Source organism: Haemaphysalis longicornis, unplaced genomic scaffold (assembly GCF_048455015.1).
Source record: "Haemaphysalis longicornis isolate Haplotype H1 unplaced genomic scaffold, Haemaphysalis longicornis Haplotype H1 scaffold_7, whole genome shotgun sequence".
Lineage (NCBI taxonomy): Eukaryota > Metazoa > Arthropoda > Arachnida > Ixodida > Ixodidae > Haemaphysalis > Haemaphysalis longicornis.
In genome coordinates, this window is record NW_027526422.1 from 124,015,817 (window position 1) to 124,039,878 (window position 24,062).

General features: G+C 48.9%; 1 long non-coding RNA gene across 1 annotated transcript in view; it reads right to left on the bottom strand.

Moving 5' to 3' along the window:
* Positions 1 to 6,257: 6,257 nt before the first annotated feature.
* The window catches only part of LOC144145039 (uncharacterized), a 33,091-nt gene continuing 15,286 nt past the window's right edge, over positions 6,258 to 24,062 (bottom strand). Inside the window, exons 3-4 of the long non-coding RNA XR_013317404.1 lie at positions 10,557 to 10,688; positions 6,258 to 6,444 (exon numbers count right to left, since the gene is read on the bottom strand). This is a non-coding gene — a long non-coding RNA (uncharacterized LOC144145039). The remainder of the gene's footprint in view (positions 6,445 to 10,556; positions 10,689 to 24,062) is intronic.

Genomic DNA, 24,062 nt, shown 5'->3' on the forward strand with positions numbered 1-24,062 from the left:
CTAAATAGAATCCACCTGTGAGGAATCGGCCAACTTGAACGTAATAGACTACAGTACGTTACAAACAGTACGGTTTCGGTTGGCACGGAAAGCGCACCTAATAGTTCTAAAGTACACAGCGCAGTCTCACAGTTCGGAAAGTCCGAGAACAATGGCCGATACGCAAATGGACCCACGTTTCGCGGGATGTATGTGAAGTTGTCCAGACGAGTAGACAAACGGTGAATCGCTTGTAGCTCGTGCAAGCCTCGAGTGCGGTCATGCTGGACCAGGAACGGCAGCACCCAGCAGCAGGAACTCAGCAGTCGGCGCACCAGCGCCACGAAGACAGCGCCCAAACGGGCTTTCGAACCATGGCAGCGGGTACCGACTATCTTGTTCAAGATGGCCCGCTGACCAGGCGCGCGTTGGTGTCGTTTCCACTGCACCGTGCTCTATTCCGCCGCTTGTCTTCTACCCGTGTTCCCTCGCGCTCCGGTCATAACTCCAGGCACATCACCTCTTCTTTTGTGTTTTACGGGACTCACTTGCATGGCCGATCTCTCGTGTGGCCGTTCATCAGAGCACCGCAATATTGCCAGCTTGTTCTTTTGTTCCCAGCCATGCGTAAAACATTACGATGGCCGCGAACGATTGGTTGCGTTAGTTGCCACTTCAGCTAACTCTTATTTCGTGCACCACATCAACTGATACAGTGCAGCATAGAAAAATCAGTATGTAAATGCACAAACTACTAGCTTTGCATTTGGCTGTAATAATTTGAATTGGCAAGCAACAACAACGTCGAAAAACGCAATCCAAGCTTGGCCCCGCTGACCCGCTGCACAATCACCGAGTTTTGATTCGTGTTATTCAAGCCGCGCCGATGTACCGGTACGTTTAGCCCATACAACAAGGTGCTTACCAACGCCTGAACAACAGTTTGTTAAGATTTATGGGAATCCTAGTTTTGGAGCTTCGTCGAACACGCTAAAATAATTGTGAATTCGGATCGAATTGAATGTCTCTTTAACGCAAGGCACCTATTCAATTGTTTTACTGCAATGATTAACGCATATAATAAAACGTGTCATTAACTTATCAGCTGTTTACACAGTGGAACGCAGAACCCCTACGAGTGCGTTGCAGTGATAGCGCTGTCTGACGTAGCACACTACTTTAAAAAAATCTTTGAAAACACTACCTCAAACTAACTGTTTCAAAACATTGACAGTTTTTCCAGAGTCACCAATTTGTGATCTCAATGGGGTTTGTCAGTTTGTCCAGTATTCCCTTTCGTAGTTGACAGTGGCGAGAATTTTAAAGACTGCATGTAAACACAGTTTTTTTCGACTGTCACCCTCTCCATTACGCCCAGAAAAGGTCATTTTTAAACGCCTTAAAATTTGTGTAAGTGCGGCCAGCCCTTTCTACCAGCATTTTAAGGTATGGTGTGGATCATTTATTTTCAACATGTTTTGCACTTCCGATTTGGAAGACTGCTTTGGCTACTCTTTTTCAAAGCGCTGCTGCCTTCGGCCTGATAGGTAAAATGCGAGAAATCACTCAAGGAAGTATTTCGCTTCACTGATAAGTGCGAAAGTTGGTTCTTTGCAAAAAGCATCGCCCATGCATGCTACTGTGGCAGCGTTCAGCGCCCCATGACTGTAGCAGCACGCGTTTCAAGTAAGCAAGACTTTGGCAAAAATTTGGCCTTCGTCCCATTCTGTAACACTGTATATGTGAAGCAGGTGAATATCTGGGTTTATTTGAAAATATAGCCATGGGTAATAAACGTACCCAAGATTTTCAAAAATGCAACGTCATTCAAAGGTGAGCCTGAAGCAGTGATTGAAGAACTAACGGACACAATTTTTTCAAGGTGACTTCGGCTCCACGCTATCACTTCCTTCGCCATAATAGTTATGCTCCCAATTTGTAATCCCAGTGAAGGAATGGATAGTGCGAGGATCTTGCGGGCGGCAAAAATAGAGAGAAAGGTTTTTGGGTGCAGAAGACATACAGGAGTTGTCGCGGAGTAGATGGGTAGGAAAGAAAGTCAAAAAGCAGGTGTTGGCTTGAGTTTTCAGAGTGGGAAGAGTGAATTTAGTTCGTCAAGAATAATGTCTTACACGCGCATCTCCAGCATCGTAATGCCCCTGCCGAACGAAATGCTCACCAAGGGCGAGCTAGAGGAGGCTACACCTGAGTATGCTGAAGCTTTCCTTTGCCAAAATGGTGCTCCGATGCATGAAGGTTCAATAGCGGTTTTCATTAACGCTGAACAGTATGCGTTATTGAAAACCATCTGCATAGAGCGCAAAAAATGAGTTCTCTGCTCAAAAAACCGCGTCAAAGACTCGCGGAGCAGCGGGCAGTCGGCCGCAGAGCCGCTGGTCTTCTTGTCTTGGCAATCAAACTCTTCGACAATAATTTCCATACCGACCAGAGTATAACACAGTGTATTCTGTCTGAAAGCCCCAAATTTTGTTTGGACGACTATTATAAAATGGCATCTATGGGCGCTATTCCAGAAGGTCCGAGTTCCGCCTACCCCCGAGTTTCTAGCTGTTTGGGTTATGAAAGAGAGATAGCGGAGCATTCGATACACTTCGAGCGAAACCGCCGGAATTGCGCGCAGCACGCCTGGCATAATCGGCGCGCTGTATTGGGGCCCCTTACGTTGATAGAGCACGGCTTGTGCTATCTTCCACATGCAGCACCATCTGTTATCGAACAGCAATACTCATTCCCTAGCATAAACTAGATAAACAAACTGCTACTTTGAAATCCCGAGCCTGGTTGTTGGCCACGCCCGTCGCGGGGCGGTCCGTTTTTCTCGGCGTTCTGTTCTTCCGCTGAATTATGTTTGCTACTTGGCTTGAGGTTAGTCCCAGTGCAGCTCTGCGCAAGCACAAACCAAGTAACCAAGGGGTCCACTGTAGCGAACGGAACGCGCCCTCCTCCCGACCATCAAATATGGATTTTGTTTACGGCCTTCTTGAGTGTGCACGGTGGGTGATAATCAGAAATCGTCACGTGTCAAGAGCGTGTTTGAGCGTTGGTGAGTGCGTTTTAAAAGTTGAAGTTGTTTCATTTGTCATCGGCTGTGTTTTCGCGGGGTATGAAGAAGGCTCCCGTGGTGAAATCGTGTCGTCTTGGCCTCTCCTATCGGCTCGTACCATAGGAAACTCCAGTTCGGACCGAACACACCCGCGACTGTTGCGCCATTGCCTGAAGGTGACCTGGGCACTTCATTTTTGCGCTGTAAGTTCTTCTAGCTGTTAGCGGGCATCAAAAAACGACTTCGTGGATACGGCGCTACGCCCACACAAAGTGGACGCCCACACAAAGTCCCCGCTCTCTTCGGTGTCTGAGTCTTCCTCTTCGTTTGATTTCTCTTCGGAGTGCTTTTTCATCTGTTCCCAGTCCGTTACCTTGGCCTTGCCCAGCGTTGCCCGGTAACTCGGTCCTCGAATTTCAATGTCGATGAGGTAGTGATCGGATCAGAAGTCTTAGTCCTCGCACTGCCAGGTCGCCAGTGTCGTTCCCCAGGGCCACGATAGGTCCGGCGTGGTGTCTCGGCAGGCGCTGTTGCCTCTCCGGGTGACCGTCCCCGGCTCGTCCAGGAGTGCCATGTCTTGGTCTTCCATTACTTGCGCTTATGTCGTCCCTCTCTTGGTCTGATTCTTGTAGCCTCATTTCAAGTGACGATCGTTAAAGTCGCCGAGAATCAGGAGCGTCCTCTTCCCGGCAATCTTTTGCGCTTCCCGCACCATCATTTCGACATCGTACCGTTTTTGCTATGGTCTGCAGTACGCGCTCATAGTAAACATGTTTCCGGCATTGCCAATCGTTCTCGAATGTACCTACACCAGCGTGTGCTGGCAGCCGCAATGGGCAGTTACTTAGTTCGCTGTTGCCACGTTATTACGTACAAGCACCGCCGTGCCGCGCTTCGTCGGGTCCTTGTAGGTCACGTACCCCGGCAGGCGCTGTTTGGCGTGCTTTTCTTGTAACGCAATCATGTCTGGTTTCTGGTCTACGCTTTCAATGTGTAGTAACAGTTCGCTGTCTTTGTTGCGAATTTCTCTGCAGTTCCATTGGTACACTATCGCGGTGTCTCCCCGCCGATTATTCTTTACTTTATTTGTTCTCTTCTTCTTCGTCGGGCGTTTCTACGGGGCCACGTCAGTTCGCGACCAATTCTTTGAGCCTTTCGTTTCGTTACTGGCGTACAGCGTCGAGCCTGCACTGCGCTGTGTTGTTGGCGGCCATGGCGTTCACGCGCGCCGCCAGTTGTTCGTGCTTTACGGGTAGTGCTTCAACCTTTACTTCAATGTTGTCTAACCTGACGCTAACTTGTGGACTGCTTCGATGATCGCTTCGAGATTCTCCTGATCGTCTTCCCTACCTACGGCGCTGGGGCTGCGGCTTTGCCGGCCTCGCTGGCTGGGGTCGTCTCGGCGTCCATTGCCTCTTGGCTACCCGATGCTTCCTGTGCGGGCAAAAACGACTGTGGAGAGCTTCGTCAAACAAGTGCGGTGAAGAGCAAAATGACATAAAGCAAACAAATCTCAGAAGTTTATGCACTACAAAATGCCGCATAGGCCAGTCTCAGAAAGAAATTCCAAGAACTGCGTGTAAAAAGAACCATGCGCCCACCGATAAATATCGGGAGGGTGACCTGGTCAATGTGCTCGGGCTACCACGTGACAGGTTCGAACTGATTAAAGTCCTGGATATCTCCCCAGGCGGCGGTCTAATGTCGCTTTCGCAGCGGAAACAGAGCAGCAGGGTCAGGTCGCATAGGTAACCTCAAGGCTAGAACTCTATGTTGCATGAACAGCAGGCATCAGTGCAACGCCCAGGCGAATTCTCCGGAGCGTGACCTCCTCACGATGGGTTAGGCCGCCAGGAAGGTCAGTCCCAAGCTGAGAAAGCAGGGCGCGCGTAGAGCGCCGAAGAGACCCCGTCACTTCGTTTTTTATCTTACAATTCATTTGGTACCCTGAGGTAAAATGGCGGAATTAAAAAATCTGAAAAGTTGTTGTTGCTATGCCTTCCTTCGTAGCACATAGCCGCTTGTTGGATTGACCCGCCATTGAGAGCATTGAAGAGCTCATGTGCCCGGTTCGCAAAATTCATAACACTGTCAATTTGAAAAGTAGAGATTGTGGAATAGTGCGTGCCGCGTTTCGCCTGGGTGTGATCTCACGGGATTAGGACAGGTGCACACCACCCTCGTAGAACCCGGATCCTAGGGAGGCTTCGGCGTGTTGCAGTAGGCTTGCTTACGTAATTCACACACTAAGGCGAGCAAATCAAAGAGAAGAGACTGGCGCAAAGAGGTTATAGAATAAAAGAAGCCGGTCGAACTAATCGGTGCCAGCAGACAAAGAAACGAAAGCGAGGAAAAAAGCGTAGGCACAATGTAGCAGTAAAGAAGTAGTTTTACGTATTGCCAGGTGTTCGCTTTAGAAGCACAAACAGAGTGCCCCTAGGAAATTTCCTATCAAAAATGCGAAGGGTTTCGATAAGGCCATGCACGCAGCAAGTGATTTGAAAGTGGCGCGCTTTCATCACCCGCTATGTTTTTTGGACAGTCGGCCACAGTCACATGATCCCCTTGTAAGCCACCGATGGCAGAAACTACTGCTTAGGACGAAACACTTCACATAAAAACCTCATACGAACGCCTGGAATAACAAATAAATGAACTTTGAAGTGAAACACAGTTTTATACCGTAAAAGTGTCATAAAATAAAGTAGTTAGATTTGCTTTCCCCAGTAGCCACTGGTGCAGCAGTGGAGCGATTGAACGCTTTGAAGGATGTGCCACGCCCTAGTCACGCATCCTTAGAGCGCGCTGCTCTGGTGGACCCTTTACGCCTCCTCAATAATAAGCAAATACATGAATTGCATTTTTAAAACTTTTTAACCCTTCCTCGCACTAATATTATCGTCTTATTATTATGACCACAGCTCCGCATCGCCAGAGCTTCACTCAAACTCGGGTCTTCTGGAATAGCACCCCTGATAGTTTCTTTCTATAAGAATCACAAAAAGCGTGGCACAGTGTAAGCGAAGAAGGTTCACTCTCGCACCCTATGACGTCATTTATTTTATTCATTGAAATATACTAACCGACCTCTAAATTCAGGCCTTACGCGCGATGCGAATGTGCACTTGATGTACCAAGGAGCTCCACGCTGAGTAAGGTGTCATTTAGTGAACTTTTCAAAGAAGCACTGAGCTAGAGAGCTCACACAAAACAATCTCTCTTGTTTTATTTCAATTGCCAGAAAAAACAGTTGTCAGCTACCTAAACATAGTACACGAACTTCTTTTTCCAGGGCCGTGTTCAAGGAATTCTGACACGTTGATAAAGAGGCTGTTGAACTGCTTGGATTTCTTTATCAATAGACCGTTTTTGAATGTTTTGTGCATTTGCAGACCCGGCCACTGCAAGAGATGATTAGAACGTAAGGAATGCTTTTCGGTCGGTGACCTTCTAATGGCCTAAAAAAATCATAAGTATCTACGCACGTTACGAGTGCCTTCGGGACCAGGATAATTAGGCATCTTACTAAAAGCATATGCCGTGGAAAATGGACCTATTTCAAGACATTTAAACCTTATCTGTGTTCCCGTAATAAGATGACTTTATACAAAGTACTGCGGTGCACATACCCCTCGTATAAACCAGAGACTTCGGAATCGATGCGAACTAACTTGGTGATCAAAAAACGCCATTTTGCAGGAACGTCTGTCTACATGTACTCTCATGGTTGTGAGATTCCCTATACAATATTGAAATTGTCCATACTGTGATGGTGTATCACATTGTAAATTTTCGCCTTACCCGCGTTGTCGAGGGTGAAGCACTTTGGAAGAACGGTTCTTGATCTGATGGCCTGATATTTTTTTCACCGGGCATATAGGCGAAATTCCCAAACCAACGTTTTCCCACACACCTCTTTAATGGTGCCTATTTTGCTAACCAACCAGGCCATTGTGGTGTGTCGAGTTCATGACGCATAATACCTATCACGCCACCTCATCTGCTGCCGCGATTAGCTACCGCTTCTATGGGAAAGCGTCTGAATGGTCATACCAGTTGTCGTTATATTTTTACAAGTTTGTTTGAAATACTTTTACTGTATCCAATTTCTTGCACTCTGCGTTTAACGCTCAAGTGATCGCATACATACCTGTTTTACAAATTACGAGTGAAGCACAGCTTCTCACAAATAGGCTTTGAAATACGCAAGGGAAACAGTTTTAAGTGCGAATGCACTTCTTAAACGAGCCTGAAGCGTCCGCCGCCGTCCGCATAGCAAGAGCTGCGGGTGCGCGCGCTCCTCGTCTTCCTTGGCAACGGGGGGAGATGGGCGCGCGCTGCCTGGCCGCTGACATGGCACATACCCACGTGGGGGATTGGCCAGGAATCTCCTCGTCTTTCTTGGCAACGGGGGGAGATGGGCGCGCGCTGCCTGGCCGCTGACATGGCACATACCCACGTGGGGGATTGGCCAGGAATCGGGCGTGAGAAGGGCTAATGCACCCGCTTAAAGGAGTACTGACACGAAATTTCAAAGCTGAGATCCGCTCTAGCAATCAAGTACAACGACAACACAAATAGGTGTCTGTGAATAAATGCATCTTTCTTTCTTTGTAGTTGTGTGTGTGTGTGTGATCTCTCTTTCGCGAACATTACCGAACCGCGCAAATTCAACTCCTGAATTCGCAATTTAACATTCTTCCCCTCGGGGAAGAGCGGGGAATTTTTTTTATGTGATAACTGAAATAGAACGTGTGATTTTTAAACGGCGGGACATTCAAACGAATGCTTGTTTCATACCCGGTAGAAACCCTATCCAAGTCCAAAAAAGCAGGCCAAAAAGTGGCTTTTATTTTGTGCAATAAACAGTGAATTAAAACTCGTAAATCACATTGGATTTCCTACATTTATTTTCTTAAACTGTGGGGAAAGAACAAGTCGACTAATATGAATTCGAGAGGGCTTATTGAATCAGGGAAAGCGCACGTTAGTCTCCTTTAGTACTAAGTTCGAATAGCAGTCCTTGTATTGGCAGATCGAGTGCATCAATTCATATAGTACGACAAAACAGTGACATCGGCCCACAGGCTGCGACACACGAAAAAGGTGAAGCAGCTCCACTGAACGTTAAGGCTGTCAAGGGCGGATCAGTGATTGGCCAGTTGGGCTGTATACCACCCTTCACGCTCTTTCTCTTTAACTAAAAATAATTGCGCAAAAAAGGGAGACACGGAGGAAGCAAAGACGGACACACGCGGCGCAAACTCTCAAATAAATTTATTGTGCCTCTTTGTGAACTTTATAAACTTCACAAAGGAACCAATGCGCATGCGCAAGCATAAACAGAGATTAAACGCTCAGCGAAGCGGCGGCCAAGAACCCCAATTCCCTTTCGGTGAGCGCAAGCGAGGGCGTGCTCGCACATTTATCTGCGAATCTTGCTATCGCCTCAGCTTCTGTAATTTCTCGCAAATGTTTCGTCCGGCCACGGGATAAAATCGTACACTTCTCAAATATAGTTTCACAGCCGCATCTAAATGCGCAGCCAACAACCCACCAGCACCAGACATTATGTCATTACTGTGTTCGTTTAACCGGTCATTCAAGCAACGCCCCATCTGGCCAGTGTACTTCCTGTTCCAGTTGAGCGGCAGGGAGTACACCACCCGGCTCGCACAGGCAACAAACCTCTTCAGGAGAAATTACAGAACCTGAGGCGATAGCAAGATTCGGAGATAAATGCGTCAGCACGCCCTCGCTTGCACTCACCGAAACTGAACTGGGGTTCTTGGCCGCCGCTTCTCTGGGCGTTTAAACTCTCTTTAGGCTTACACATGCCCGTTCGTTCCTTTGTGAAGTTTATAAAGTTTACACATTGGCACAGTACATTTAGTTGGAATGTTTCGCCGTACGTGTTTGTCTTGACTTCGTACGTGTCTCCCCTTTTTGGCGCAATTATTTTTAGTTATGTAGCACCAACATGCCCAGGGTGATACCCTTATTAAGTTCTCTTCCTCTTTCCAGTCAATTGAATTGAGGTTTGTACACTGAAATTCAGTTTTTTTCGCCTTCGCAGCGCTCGAACATTTTCTGCTGGGACAGCTTGCATCCTTTTCTTTATGTTTTGTTGCTATTTCTGCCTGGAAGAGCACGAGCGAAGAACTGTCCGGTTTGTGCTTGCATTCATCTCGCACTTGTTGAAGCCTGCATGGGCCATTTTGAACGCGTCGTATTTTCCTTCGGCGACCAATTTTTTTTTTTTCGGCTACGATAGTAAAACCAACCGATCGAGCATTCCTAACTAACGGGACTCCGGGACTGCCGGTTAAGTACACATATTTTGCCTTCATTGTACGTGCAGTTTTCCTTGCTCGAAATAATGGGGTCTTGTATGACCAGTGCCAGCGGTTCCCGGAGGTTCGAGCGGTAGTGCCTATATAAACCTCTGTTTATTATCCCCTTTATTTCTGGGTGGAACTTGAATAGAGACACAAGTGGGTTTATTTTGAAAGCATCTGTTTAGGTGCGTTACTCGTTCGGTTACGCGTTAAGCGTTACTACGGTTACTAGATACCGTCGCCCCAGACGAGCTTCGACGGCAACCCGGGCTCCTAAAGTGATGCGCACCTGATATTGTATTTTGAGGCGCATGCGGGGCAATTCGTGCGCCGGTCTGCTTTCCCTGGAATATTATCCACCCTAAGAGCAACATTAACTTACGCACGTCCACATAACCCCAAATCATGCCAGCTTTAGTTTAAGCGCATTTCCTAAATGTCAAGCACTGTCCTTCCAAACACAAGACCCGTAAGTACGGGACCACGAAAGGTTGTAGTTTCAGTTATCGAAACTTTTCGGCCAGTCAGCTACTGCTTTACCCCCTGGTATTACACACCATCACCTACGATGTTGAAGCATGGTGATTTCCTAGACAATCCCCATGCCTTATGCTATGTAGTTTCTTTTTCTGCACAGTAACTAACGGCGAGCTTAATCTTACTATGGCACCTAGAGAGCAGCTTTTGCATTACGGGATGCACTACAATTACTTTGCATGTGAAAGCCTTAGAAAACGCAAACATTTTCGCTTGAAAAGTGTATAGCATTGGACGAAAGATAACCTAAAACACAGAACTGAGTCACCCAAGATTTTTAAAGCACCGCAATCTCCTCGTGTTCACGCCAACTACGTAAAATCTAGGTTCCACCGCTTATTGACACTGATGTCACTTCTCACTTTCACAGAATCTATTCACTGGGATCGCGGCCACTGCTTCGTTAAATGTAATTAAGTGGCGTATCGAAATTCTGTCACGCCTCCCTTTCAATAAGAGATAAATGTATACGAATTCTCGTGCCAAGATCTTGAGCCGCATTTAAAAACAATAGCCTAGCTTCACTGATAAAGTTAAAGATATACACAACACTCGTCACAATTTCCCATCCGTGCTCCGAAATGAACACGAAAGCGGTCAGAACCTGAACTGAAAATATCCAAAGCGATGTTTTTTACCATTGTCTGGGTAATCCAAGCTTCTTCCAGAGTTTTGCCGTAGTCTCATCCCAACTCTTGCATAGTCGTGCCAAGTTGACTGAGTTCGCCTTCTACGACATGATGTTGCTGTCTGGAAGGTGAATGCTGCAACTAAATGGAGTGCATTGCGTTAATGAAATCTGATACGCAACGAAAGCTTAATACCACCCTGCAAAGTACAAGGTAACGACAGCGCAAGCGTAGCTCAATAAGGTTTAGCGGCGCTTGCATTATCCACTAAATATTAAATACGTAGTTCACGCAGACAACATTTATTTGTTATGTTACTGCAACAAACGTAAATATTCATGTCAATCGCTATTGACCTTTCCGTCAAACTCACTCACGGTCCTGGCAAAATTTTGTAAAGCTGATGGCTTTTATACCTAGGCTTTACGCGGGATACCCAAATTGAAGGGACTGTAGAGGACGGGTCTGAACAGTTTTGATATCAAACTTCTGCATACTGCGAGAAATATACCTGTTATCCGTTATCAACCTACGTTAATTTATTCCCACGTGGCACGGTTGTCTACAATCAGATGTACAGCCGTGAGCTCGTTTGGAGGTGTCTGTCTTGTATTTTGTCCCTTGATCCCAGTTTTCCCCTATGCTCCCACCAGTTCTTATTAGCTTCCGTCATTCAGAAATGAAACTAGATGTGGGCGCTCCACAAATGTATCGCAAGTTTAAAATTATTTTTTTACGATGCCAGCTCTGGTCTTGTTATTATTCAGAAATGGGCATAAATAGTGTAAATCTAGGAGTTTGAACCATTGACAGCTAAAGGTTTTATTGAGTTCCACCATAAATGCGCGAAAGTGACGCATCTCCGGCTCCTCGCGACTCAGAGCATCAGGTGAACAAGTTTGGTGCGCCAAATGTACTCAACTGGTTCAAACTTACAGAATAACACTGAAATTTTGTTTCTGGGATGGACTTCTTGAACATGTTCGACTAATTCTTGATTAGCATATACAAACTTTACGTTGCGTTGGTATACCAGTCACAGTTTACTTAGGGTATTTTTTCCCTCCCCAGTACACCATCTCCAAAATTACCCCGCATGCGAAATAGTTCAAGAGCGATGTCTGGCCCGCCGAGTTATAACTTCGGAGCGCCGTGGAGCGGGATTAATAACTTGATTTTAAAGGACGTACACTGCCATTTAATGTTTCACCAGATGGAACACAAGAATAGGCGTCATTTGTGACTTTACTTCGGCTATTTTAGTCAAGCATTCGCCAAGCGGAAGAAAATCTGCACACGAAACTCTTGTGATCAGAGAAGCACAGCCAATAGTAGATCCAGGTTTGTATAAATAGCAATAAACACCTCGTTTCGCTCATTTTAAGGTTGGTTTTTCGGTGCCATTAGCCGACCGTGTGCTTGAACATCTAATCATTGCAACAAGTACGCAAGTATTCACCACGTCATTCCCGCTTCCGGGATGACAAGAAATAGTCGAAACGAGCTGGTGATAATAAATACCTTAATAAAAAATATCAATAAAAAATCAAGACTGGTAATAATAAAAAATTTCATGCAATAAAAGAAGCATATATATTTAAGCCTGCAAAAGCAAGGAAGGACTGGAGGGCCTGCGCCGGCACGGGTTACAATCGAAGCAATGAAGTACTGCTCAGAAAAAAAAAAACGTAAAGCCATTTCTAGGCCTGTCAAACCTGCTGAAACAGGATAGCTCAATTTGTAACGCTAGCGCCCCCCTACCACAAAGGCAGGGGGCGCTCACTACGCAACTCGTCGCTGTAGGTTCGCACCCGAAACTGACCCACACAGTTCTCGCTTATTGGTGCAAATATGTTAGGTGGTTCTGCGCCGCGTGCCCAACAGGGTACGTTCGCCTGGCTTACCAGCATCAACGGATACAGCGAACACCCAAAACAGCTCCTCTGTGAACAAACTGCAGTAGAAATGCCATCAAGTGAGCATGGCGAAGACGCCCTCATGCAGCCCTGTCAAATACGTCTCCACGTTTGACGAGGGAACTGGCTGCCCTCGAGTAGATGATGAGGAGATCTCACGAAAAAGTTCGCATTGCCGACAAATGTTGACTAGGTAATTTTTGAAACTGTGTACTCTACTAGAGCAGGGAAAATTTTTTAATTGCCTGACACGGTTTTCCTGGCTTCCCGATCGTAAATAGTACGGTGTCAATTGTTTACTCACAATTTCACACTTACGGGCGATTTTGCTCATTTAATATTACCTGGCTTCTATAACCCTGCAGTACTTTAAGTGAATAATAACGATGATTTGTGATTATTTAAAACCAGCGCCAGAACGGATACAGCTCCCATAAAGAATACACATCAGTGATGTTGCAGTAGAACAATTCAAGACCCAATTCAAGTTCCCACTGGATATGAAGAAATCGTCTGACAATTTCGATACTCCCTAATACAAATCTTGTGCGCAGCATAAAGTGCAGTCTTCACGGCCTAGGCATAATAACGTGCCCAGCACACTGCCGCCATTATTTCTTCCTCCGCTCTTCTTGATTGATTGTAGGGTTTAACGCGCTGACGCGGAGCAGGCGATGAGGCACACCGTAGTGGAGATCTCCGGATTAATTTTGACCACCTGGCAATCTTTAACGTACACCGAAATCTCGAACACACGGGCATTTTTGCTTTTCGCCTCCACCAAAAAATCGCCCGCCTTAAATTTGACCCGCGACCTCGTGCTCAGCAGCGCAACGCCTTAGCCACTAAGCCACCGCGGCGGGTAAAAATCGCCTCCGCACTTCAGCGGCCTCAGTAGTAGTAAAGTCTTTTATTTGGTAGGGAAGGCCGGTTGGCCATAGCGGGAAATGGGAAAAGCAAGGAGGGGGGAATAAGGCTTCTTGAATACTCATCGGTGGTGCAAGCAGCTTCCACTTGAGGATCTGATTGTCCAGTTTGAGGGACCGAGTGCGCTCTGGGCCCGGGCTTCCACTACTCGAGCCAGACCACTCTCAAGGGAAAAAGTGTCTAGCCCGCCGAGGAATCGGGGGTCATGGTATGTGGGATTATCTGATGAAGGGGAGTTCGGCAAGCGCCCGAAAGCCAGCCAACGTGTCTCGTTTCGGCTCCCTGTTTACTTCGTGCAACCGTGAGTCTTGATCAAATGACCTGTCTTTACGAGTGATCGAGCAATTTTTTCAGCTACCAGCTACATGTGTATACCAGTTTCGACCACCATGGATTAGAGACTGGGCAAGTATAATGGCTTTTGTGCAACGCTGCTGCTAAGCCTGCGTGCATCGGCGCGGCGCCAGCGGGCCAGCTACTCCGTGGTGCTCTCGGGCTAACTCTCTCATGGCGTTCGTTTTGCGGCAGGGCTCATGTCGCACACCGGCCATATATTCCGGCCTCCATTTCCTCAAATTCACACCAAAGAACTCGTGATGATTTCGCCACCAGTGGGAATCCAGACAAGTAATTAATACGTCGAAGTAGGAGGCTGTTCCACCCAAATGAACCACAAAGAAGCTGACGACGATCGAACCAGCGGCTGAAAAATCTGGACACCTGACAAGCCAAACAAGAAAACGGCCAGCACGAGACTGGATGGGGTAAGAAGGCCCGGCTGCATGGTCTCGCTAAGACCGCTCTCAAAAATAAGTGTTGAAGACATTGATTGATTGTAGGGTTTAACGCGCCGACGCAACGCGGGCGATGAGGCGCGCCGTAGTGGAGGGCTCCGGGTTAATTTCGACCACCTGGGGATCTTCAACGTGCGCCGAAATCTCGTACACACGGGCGTTTTTGCTTTTCGCCTCCATCAGAAAAGCGGCCGCCGCGGCCGGGAATCGAACCCACGACCTCGTGCTCAGCAGCACAACGCCTTAGGCACTGAGCCACCACGGCGGGTTGTTGAAGATATTCCTAAAAACGCACTAGCAGTGCTTATCGGCGCATCAGCTCCTTCATCGAAACTAGCTGAGCTCGCAGATCATCGATAGGATATAGCCAGTAACAGCATCCAACTGACGGTGTACAATCATCTACATGCCTCGAAGCTAACAGCCACTACTCATGTCCGCTTTATGCATCACTCCAAAGATATCGTCGTCCCTGGTGAAATGAAGGCGTCTACAAATCAGCCCAACACGTCACGCGGTGCTATCACAGTTGAAGCAGGTGACTCGAATGAAACAATCCTTCAGTTGCTTCGCTGCGCGCAAGCGTGCAGTTTGGCTGCCTAACGCATTGGAAAGACCTTTGTAGAGCTCAAGGCTGCCCTCCACCCCGCAAACCACGTTAGGCTGCGGCCCATGATGACTCACTTGGCAGAACCTTGTGAACCTGTGCGAAGCTACTCACATAGCTCTTCAGGACGTTATCAATGACCTTTGGGCTACAGGAACTGTTCCGGACAACCTCAAGCTTACGCTCGTCCATCCCATCCCAAAACCTAACGAAGACCTCTCCAATGTGTCTAACCGTCGGTCTATTTCCTCGACACCAACAATCTGGATACGGGACACATGATTAAGGACAAACCAAGCACTCCGAAGCAAGGGAGAGCCTCCTCATAACCTCTCAGCTGGTTCCCCAATCCCCTGCTGCTGATTCTCCCACCACCTTTCGCCTGCAACTGGACCACGGTCGCCATGCACGCCGATGCCGCCTAGCATCAAGCACTCCGCTTGGCGACCTCAACGGCGTCCCTGCTCAAAAACGCCCAGCCGAAATCATCATTAATAATGGACTCTTGCCAACGCTTCTATCACTCCTCACATCATATTTATACGAATCCACCTTGTAAAGTCCCCACCCCCCGGTTGCCCGCACTGTTCAGCGACTGCTATCGCGCACCTAAACCATTTATTCTGGCACTGCGCTGCATTCTCAGACCGTCGATATGTTCTCAAAAGTGCACTCCCATATGGTTCTGCGGGCTATATTCCCGTGGCCTCTTCGTTCTCTCGGTTATATCATAACGCATTACTTGCGGGGAGCGTCTCGCGCCGCCTCGGCACTCCGCCCTCCCGCTCACACTTTCGTCACACTTTCCTGTTGCGTTTTCTTTCTGCCTTCGTTTCCCCTTCGTTCGCTCGGTTGTGAGTCACGGCGGCGGCGTAAAACCTCAGTAGCGGTGATGTCCACGAAAAGAAAGCACCTCCGACGAAAACGCTGCTGAGCACGAGGTAACGGGTTCGATTCCCGGCCGTGGCGGCCGCTTTTCTGATAAAGGCGAGAAGCAAAAACACCCGTGTGTACGAGATTTCGGCGCACGATAACGATCCCCAGGAGGTCAAAATTAATCCGTAGCCCTCCATTATGGCATGCCTCATCGTCTGCATTGAGTCGGCGCGTTAAACCCTTCAATCAACCACCTCAGAAGAAAAAGAAGCGGTGGCGTCACTGACCCTGACACAGATATCCCACAACGACTGGTCGCTCTTAAAATGAAGGCTCTACTCAGCGGCCACTGCGCCAGTTCAACCGCTACTTCTACTGCCATCACGACAGACACCACTCAAATCGACAAGGCCACAGACGGCTGCTATAGAGAAACTCCGTGGTTGAGGAGTAGCCTCTTTACCTATAGTCTCTCCGAATAAGCTGCAATAATCAGGGCCGAAGTCGCAACATTTGCCGTCCTCACTTTATGTGGAGATCAGGCAGTAGGTTCATGATATCCTCCTTGAATGGGAAGCACAAGTGGCTATCCAGCACGAATACACCCTGATTGTTGAGAGCACTGCAGATACTGCACGTGTGCCCTGGAGTAAGTTCATTCAGGCCGGCAGTACGCAACTACGATTACCGAGTTACATATTTCACTTAATTGGGAAGTAAGCCAAGCTCTGGGTGTTGCATCGAACGGCATAGGCTTCATGCTGTGCACTCTTTTCCAACTTGTAATTAAGCAAATCCCAGTTCTTATCTGCTGCGAACCAGTCCAGGCTTAAGTTTCTCAAGATCTGTCTTTCAAAGTTTCAACTTAGCCACACGTGGGACGCCGGGAAAGTCTCTTGGCTCACGAGGTGCCATCATAACCACGTTCGCAGTTCTCTGCTTCCTTACTGTAATAATCAGCACGACCCACTTCACAATTTCAAAGCGGAAGCTCATCTTCGCACTTGTGGGAGTGCCTCCACCCGAAACCTCGCATTCACTGCAAGAATCTGGGTACTCATTTAAAAGCAGGGCTTTTTGGTATAATAAAGTGTCATTTATGCAAACAACGTTCATCGAGGAACCTTGTGCGTCAGAATGAGAAGCCAAATTCGGATGTATTTTGCCTCAGGCTATTCATTGGCTGGGCTTTCTGCATGAAGGAGTCAGTCAGTGCACAACACAAATGCATAAATATGCTGGTTTGTCATTTCTGCAATGAAACTAAACAAAATATACCAAGAAATAATGATTAATAGATTGTTTAAGCCCGTAGAGCCGCAAGCTTAAAGCTGCTCGGCCCATTGCAATCAGGTGTCCTTCGCCTTCTTGCCCCGACGCGTGAGCTGTCACTGACAGTGTTCCGAAATGGAAAGGGGAGGATCCTTGGGTGGTAGAGATATTCCTATATGATGTGTTAAAAGTCCCCTATCAATCACATGAGTAGGAATGGTAGCTGGCTTCGTGGCAGTATGAAATAAATCAGCATCTGTTGACCCTTGCAATGACCAATCTGCTGCCAACTGCAACCACGAACTCATTTTCGGCTTCCCGATGCGCAGGTGTCTTGGAACCTCGGGAATGTAATACTATCTGATCCTATAATTATGCAAACAAGACGTAATATATGCCAACGAGAGTCTACCTGACCCAATATTTATGCCAACGACATGTACTCATATTATTGCCAACGTCACAGTTGGTGTATTAGTATCTGTGTTAAGTTATCACCTCCCCATATTTACAGCCATTCAGCGGCTATTTAAATTACCCAAACCCTAACACAACACGAAACGTTTCCCCTGACAGCCTATTTTTCACAATTGAGTAATAACAACTTCATGCGCTGATATTCTCTCCACTGACAATGATGGCATTGCTTTTGACGCTTTCCTTACCAATTTAAAACTCTCATGACAAAACATTTGCGTACTACGTTCACAGGTGCAAACAACAATTGTTTCTCTGTCATTATTAGCGAGATAAAAAGCAAAGCAAGACAAAGTGTTCGATTACAACAAGTTTTTTACACGGCGGGATCTCGAGGACTTTAAACCCTTCAGAAGTTTTGCTCCCGCCTTAAACAGAGTAGACAAGCAATAATTATCTCCACTAGCGATATATATTTTGAAAATATATCGACCGACCCGCTATGTGGAAAAAGCTAATTCTGCGTTTACCCCGGGTATATCTTGTAACATTCTCACTGTATTTGTCGTTCGTAGACCAACTATATTACTGAAACCGACCTATCGATAGCATTTAATGGTTACTCAGGTAACCCGTTTTTTAACTGCCGCTGGGTATATTTAAATTCGTATGAGAAATGTATACTCCTACACACTTTTTCCCGCTCTAACAGATCCGGATGTTGACACAACCATTACTCATTGAAAAGGGTACTTTTTTGGATTCATTCGATAGTAAAATACGCTCATCAAAATTTGTCGTATACGTCATCCCATACACACGGCTAGGTACACTTACATTTCGGTCATTCCACGCCAAATTTTTCAGTTAGTGCACTCGGCCATCTTCGATTCTTCTATAAAAATTATGGTGCAAAGCATGTTATATGTAGTCGTAACCAATTTCTGGAGGGAAAACTTTTTGTTTCTTTCTTTGAGCAATGGACCTTTTCCACGCCAAAAAAGCGCTAGTAGGGGCGAATACAAAGATAAAAATTGGTGTATATTTCCTACACCAGTGCCGGTTACTCTCGTGTCTAGTATAGCCAATCGCGGGGAGCTCCTGTGGTGATAGCCAAGAGGCTTGCTTCGTATGCACACCGGGCTTTGATTATTCAACCGAATCCGCAGAGGTCGCAGTATCGGTGTGCCGTTAACGAAGGTCCGCCCGTTTCCCAATGCCATTAATTGGTCGTACAATCACTTGGCCCTTTCGCAGTGTCCACCCAATGCCAACGACAACCTGTTTGTAATTGGACCCAGCCTACCCCCGGCATCCGTCAGAAGTGGCAATTGTGATAAGAGCGAGAAGCAAAAGTAATAGCGTAGCCTGCAAGCAAATGGGCTGACAGAGGTCCTCGAAATGGTCTATTTGAATATCGTAGCGGTGACCTGTGTCTGTAACCAAAATCTTGGTAGCAAAAAAATCAGAAAGAAAATAAAATACGAGCACGTAAGAAAAATTGTTAGTAGAGGAACCGCGCTCTCTTGCTACACACACATCATAGCTACAACACACAGCATAGCATCGCATAGCATAGCATAGCAACACATAGCCCAAAGTTTGATTTGATACACACATATTTCTGCTGGTGTGTATTAAATTATGCTTTTCAGTGTGACGCTCAGAAAGGGGGATAGCGTCATGCTACCAACTAGGTGGGTCCACAGTGAGTTGAGCGTAAAAGAGGCAACACATAATGTAATTCACAAAGAAGTTGGGTTGGTGCCGACGCACCCGCCCAGCAAAATGTTGTGAGTCGTAGGAGTGGGTCCGGGAGGCGGCTGGCACTGGTCCCCTGGAACGGCACCTCTCGTCGGTGTCCAAAGTGCGCGGCGTGCGCTTGTTCTATTGGCTCGAAAAGTCTAGACTCTCGCTCAAGGGGCGCGGTGATGTCCACGCCAGCGGCAGGGCCGTGGGGTGGACTCAACGTGCTGCTAAAACCTCGCTGGTCAACGTAGCTGGGACACTCAGAAGGCGGCTAAACCACCGTCTCATCTCGGCCGGGATGCGGGAGCAGCGCACTTTGGGATGGCTTCTACGGCGGCTTGTGTCTGCTGTGGGTGGAGAGAGCGACCAAGCGGCGCGCCGGCCTTCGTATTCTCTCCGTGGCCTGCTTCGGCGACGCGCGGAGCGGACGTGTTTTTCGGAGCTCCCCGCCAGCCCGTCCCTGTGCCGTGCTGGACCCGCATCGCACGCTCGGCTAGCCCTAGCCGGGGCACTGGACCATCGACATGTGCGACGGTTCCTCTCCACTCGGGCGTGTGATGACTGGCCTACTCATCAGTCGCAGCCCACACCGTTTCCCCGCCGGAGAGCTGCAGCAGTCCCATGCGGCCGTACTTGCGTTGATGACGCTTCGTGGCTACCTGAAGTCACGGAGGAGCACGGCAGCGAGCGACCTTCGACAGCGAGTCCGAGATTCCCTTGCTGACCTCGCAGCAGAGGCACGGGATGAACTCCTGCGCGACGCGGGACGGAGCGTGGGGCACACGCTTCCAAACATGACCTCGTACGGGAGACTCAACCACGATCCCAACCGACCCAGCGAGGAAGCTACCGCGGGCGACAAAGAAGGAAAAATCGGGCCGGAAACCGGTGTGGCGACGGACAACACCCCCGAGGAAGAAAGCCCCTCACGCCTCGCCACAAACGCGCGCCTCACCACCCAGCCAGAAGGTACGCGGCCCAGCTACGCCGCCATTGCGGTGCGCGGGGGGAGTGACGCAGGGGCCCTAGCAAAAACGGCGGAGAGCAGACGACGATACTTGTCAGCGGAATGATGCACTAACCGGTGGAAAGTGACGCCCAATTCCTTGGGTACCGATCGCGACTTGCAGCCTGGCACCGAGCATTGCGGCATTGTTAGAGCGAGCCGCTTCGCAAACCTGCTGCGGCCACACTGAAGACGTGTAACAGTGTAACCGCGCGTTTAGGTTCACGGTCACGCGCTGCAAAACGGCCTTCTACCTGCCTATCAGCTGATTTCCGCCGGCTCGGCGCTGGCAGATGCAGACGACAAGAGAGGCGATACAGGACGGGGGAGGCGGAGAAGGTGCACCGAGAGAGAGAGGCAAAAAGAGTCCGCCAATGGCATGGAGCAATGGTCCGCCATTCGACTTACAGAAATGGCGTTTCCGGCTGCGCTGGGTGTGACGTCAGGGCCTCTCCTAAGCTTTTCTTTCCTCCATGAGACGACGCGAGGAAGCACATGAGCATGGAGGAAGAAAAATGTTAGGAGGGAGCATGACGTCAGGCGGCCCAGCTTCGGCAAGCCAACCTCCTCTGACGCCGCTTTCTCCTCTCCTCGGGCTCCTCCTGCGCAATGCATTATGGAAAATCCACCACGCTCAGGCCCGCGGTAGCATTTAGTGGCTCCGGCTGGCTGCCGGTGGAGATGGACATGGAGGCGGGCGCCGTCGCCGAAGGCGCCGTACAAGATTGTTCGCCAGCGTTGCGCTCCAAGCTTCGTATCGTGGAAGTACTGCCGCTGTCGCTGTTCAAAGCAAGGCGAGACTTCGATCGCATTCTTAAGAAGCACCCACATGAGCTGCAAGCCGAATTTCACTTCTGACGTTGGATCGCTCGAACGCGCCGCCGTAAACATTCACAAGCATGGAGCGGCCTACAGCTGCGCGGTGTTTGCCAGGTGTGCTGTGACGTTTGCGTTTGGCATTCTGCTGAGTTATCGCGCGTAACGAGTGTCGTGTCGGCGGGGAGGTGGTGAGATTAGCTTTGGTTTCGCTCGCGCGCGCTTTTGCATACGTTCGCCTTTTCGGTGCTCCGGCGTGGTGGTGCGTTTTTATCTACTTCAGTGCACTGAAAAACAAAGGGTTCAGAACCCTTATGTTGGGTGTGACCACTTCGCGTCGCAAGCAGTACGCCGGCTGTTTGTCCGCTGAGGACCGCTCGATCGGTGCGATACGTATATGAAAAAAAAAAACAAATGCTAGATTACGTCTGGGAGGGACCTTGCTGAATTTTGGACTGACTGCGCCTTGGTAATAAATGGTTAAAGAAAGGGTTGAAATGGTTGATATTTTCAACTTTGCCTGAGCGGCAAAGTTGAAAAGATAATCTCCACTTGTGCACGCGGCGGCGGCACACAACTCTCCGACTGCGGCGTGAACTTCGACGGGTCCGAAAGCTCGAGTAAACAAAGATGTTTTCTGCCTCTCCCGTCCGACCACTTTGCCCGCACGATCAGGCCGCTGCGCGTTTCGGGTTGCAGGCAGAGCTGCGAGCAACGACTCGTCGCCGAAACTCGAATACGCGGACGTCCCGGCAACCAAACGGATAGGCGCACGCACGCAGCGTCGACGAAGGGCCACATGAGGCGCAAAGAACTACCGCTTGCCTGTCACGTGAATAGAACACCTCCCATCAGTCTTTCTTTTTTATTTTTTATGACTAGGCTTCACTATTGTCACGTGACGCTCCCTCCTAAACTTTTCTTTCCTCCATGCACATGTGGCCCGAGCTCGCCGACAGCAGCGCCGCTCCGAGCTGCGCCGTGGTCTTGAAGCAATCGAGATGGCGCGGGCTGCCGCTGCTCCCCTCGAGCATACTGCGACCGGGCGTACGCCGACACAAGTGCTGCCGGCTGTCGACGGCACCGAACCCCACCCTGCACGACAGAAGGAAAGCAACATGGCTGCGCCCAGGCCTGACGCCACTCCTACCCCACCACCCCCGGCTCCCCAATCCATCGCCGTAGATTCCAACGAAGACGACGCCACGGCAGGCCCCTGGCAGATTCAGAGCAAGCGACGGCGGCGCCGTCAACGGCAGACACCGCTTTTGTTACCGGCCAGGGAAACTGCGGGGACCGTCTTGTTCCGCCCTGCGGGAGGTATCTCTTTCCTCTCCGCATTCCCAGACGCGATTTCGCGTCAACTTGCAGCGATAGCGGGAGTGCTCGAGGTGCGGGGGAACGTGCAGCGAAATATGGTGGCTGCCAACGCCTCATCTCCGGAGTGCCTCGCCAGACTCCTGGATGTGACCTCGCTGTGTAGCTTGACAGTCCGCGGACGAGAACCCATCGGCCGCAACTTCAGCCGCGGGATCATCTACGGCGTTGATGTGAACATATCCACAGCGGATCTCCTTGCTAGGATTGGGACGACAGTCCCTTTCATCTCCGCCGGGAGAGCCGGACGGAGTAATCTTTGCCTGCACTTCGTCGGGCCGACCCCTCCACAGCAAGTGAGACTGTTCAAGAGGCCTGTCTGGGTGAGAGCTTGTCGCCCTCGGCCACTGCAGTGCAAACGTTGCGGGCGGTTGGACCATGCGACGGCCTCCTGCCTAGGCCCCGCTAGGTGTGCGCTCTGCGGGGGACTGCATCGGCCCGTCGACTGCGGTGCCAGAGCAGCGCGGCAGCAGCGTCAGAATGCCGCCTAACAATCCGTTCCTGTTTTGTATCCAGACGATCCTGAATCTGCTGCTTGCACCAATGACGTCAACGGGATCTCTACCGACCACAGATGCGCAGCAGTGTTGGCTCCGGGATATCGACGACGCATCTTGTCAATTGACCATCAACTTCTCGGCCCTGGAAATTATCGTCGGCGGCGCTGGAACTGCGTCAGCCCTTCTGGAGGACCTGGCTGCGACACCAGCGCCGACACCTTTGCCTCCTATAAAGTTGGCCCGCAACGGCTCGCTCGGCAGTGGGCACGGCAGCAGCGTCAGAATGCCGCCTAACAATCCGTTCCTGTTTTGTATCCAGGTGAGAAAAAATTTTGGAAAATGTTTTCGCAGTAATGATGTATTTCTTATTTTGCTGCCGTGCCCCCGGCCTCTATGCGACTTGGTTGGCAATTTTTGTGCATCTATGCGGTCCTTGTTGATTCTTGCTGGAGATGTCGAGTCTAACCCGGGACCTACTCTCGAAGAACTCGCCACTCATCTGAAGCTAATCGCGAAAGACGTACAAGAAATAAAATGTGGCCGAACAGAAACAAACGAAAAACTCAATGCGATTGATAATAAGTTAGAGAAAATTGCTAGCCTTGAGACTAAAGTGACTGACTGTGTCAACAGAGTAGTTGAACTGGAATGTACTATGAAAACTATGGCCAAAAAGCTGGATGACCTCGAAAATAGAAGCCGTCGTTCGAATTTGATCGTTTATGGTGTCCAGGAGCAAGAAAATGAGTCGACTGAAGTACTTGAAACAGCTGTAATTAAGAAAATTTTCGGGGATATTCTTGGCGTGATGATATCGGGAGTTGAACGTATCCATCGTCTTGGTAGGCCAAATCAGGGGGATGACCGAAAGTCTAGGCCTGTCATACTAAAGCTTGCAGACTACCGAGACAAAGAGAACATTATGAAAAACTGCCCAAAACTGAAAGGCTCCGAAATTTCCGTCGGTGAGGATTTTTCCCAGCCTATTCGAGAAATTAGAAGGAAACTGTGGGCTCACACCAAGGAAAATCGAGACCGAAAGGAAAAAGTTTATCTAATGTATGATAAGGTTAAAATTGACGGAAGACTTTTTTTCTTGGGATGAAAACAGCAACAAAATGGTAGAAGTATCAAAAAACGTCAAGGAAACGGCGAAGAAAAAAAATATTCCAAGCGAACCTTGTATCACGAGAAGCAGAAATCAGCAACATAAATCAATGTAAATGCTCGCAGTCTCATCAACAAAGTTGACCAACTC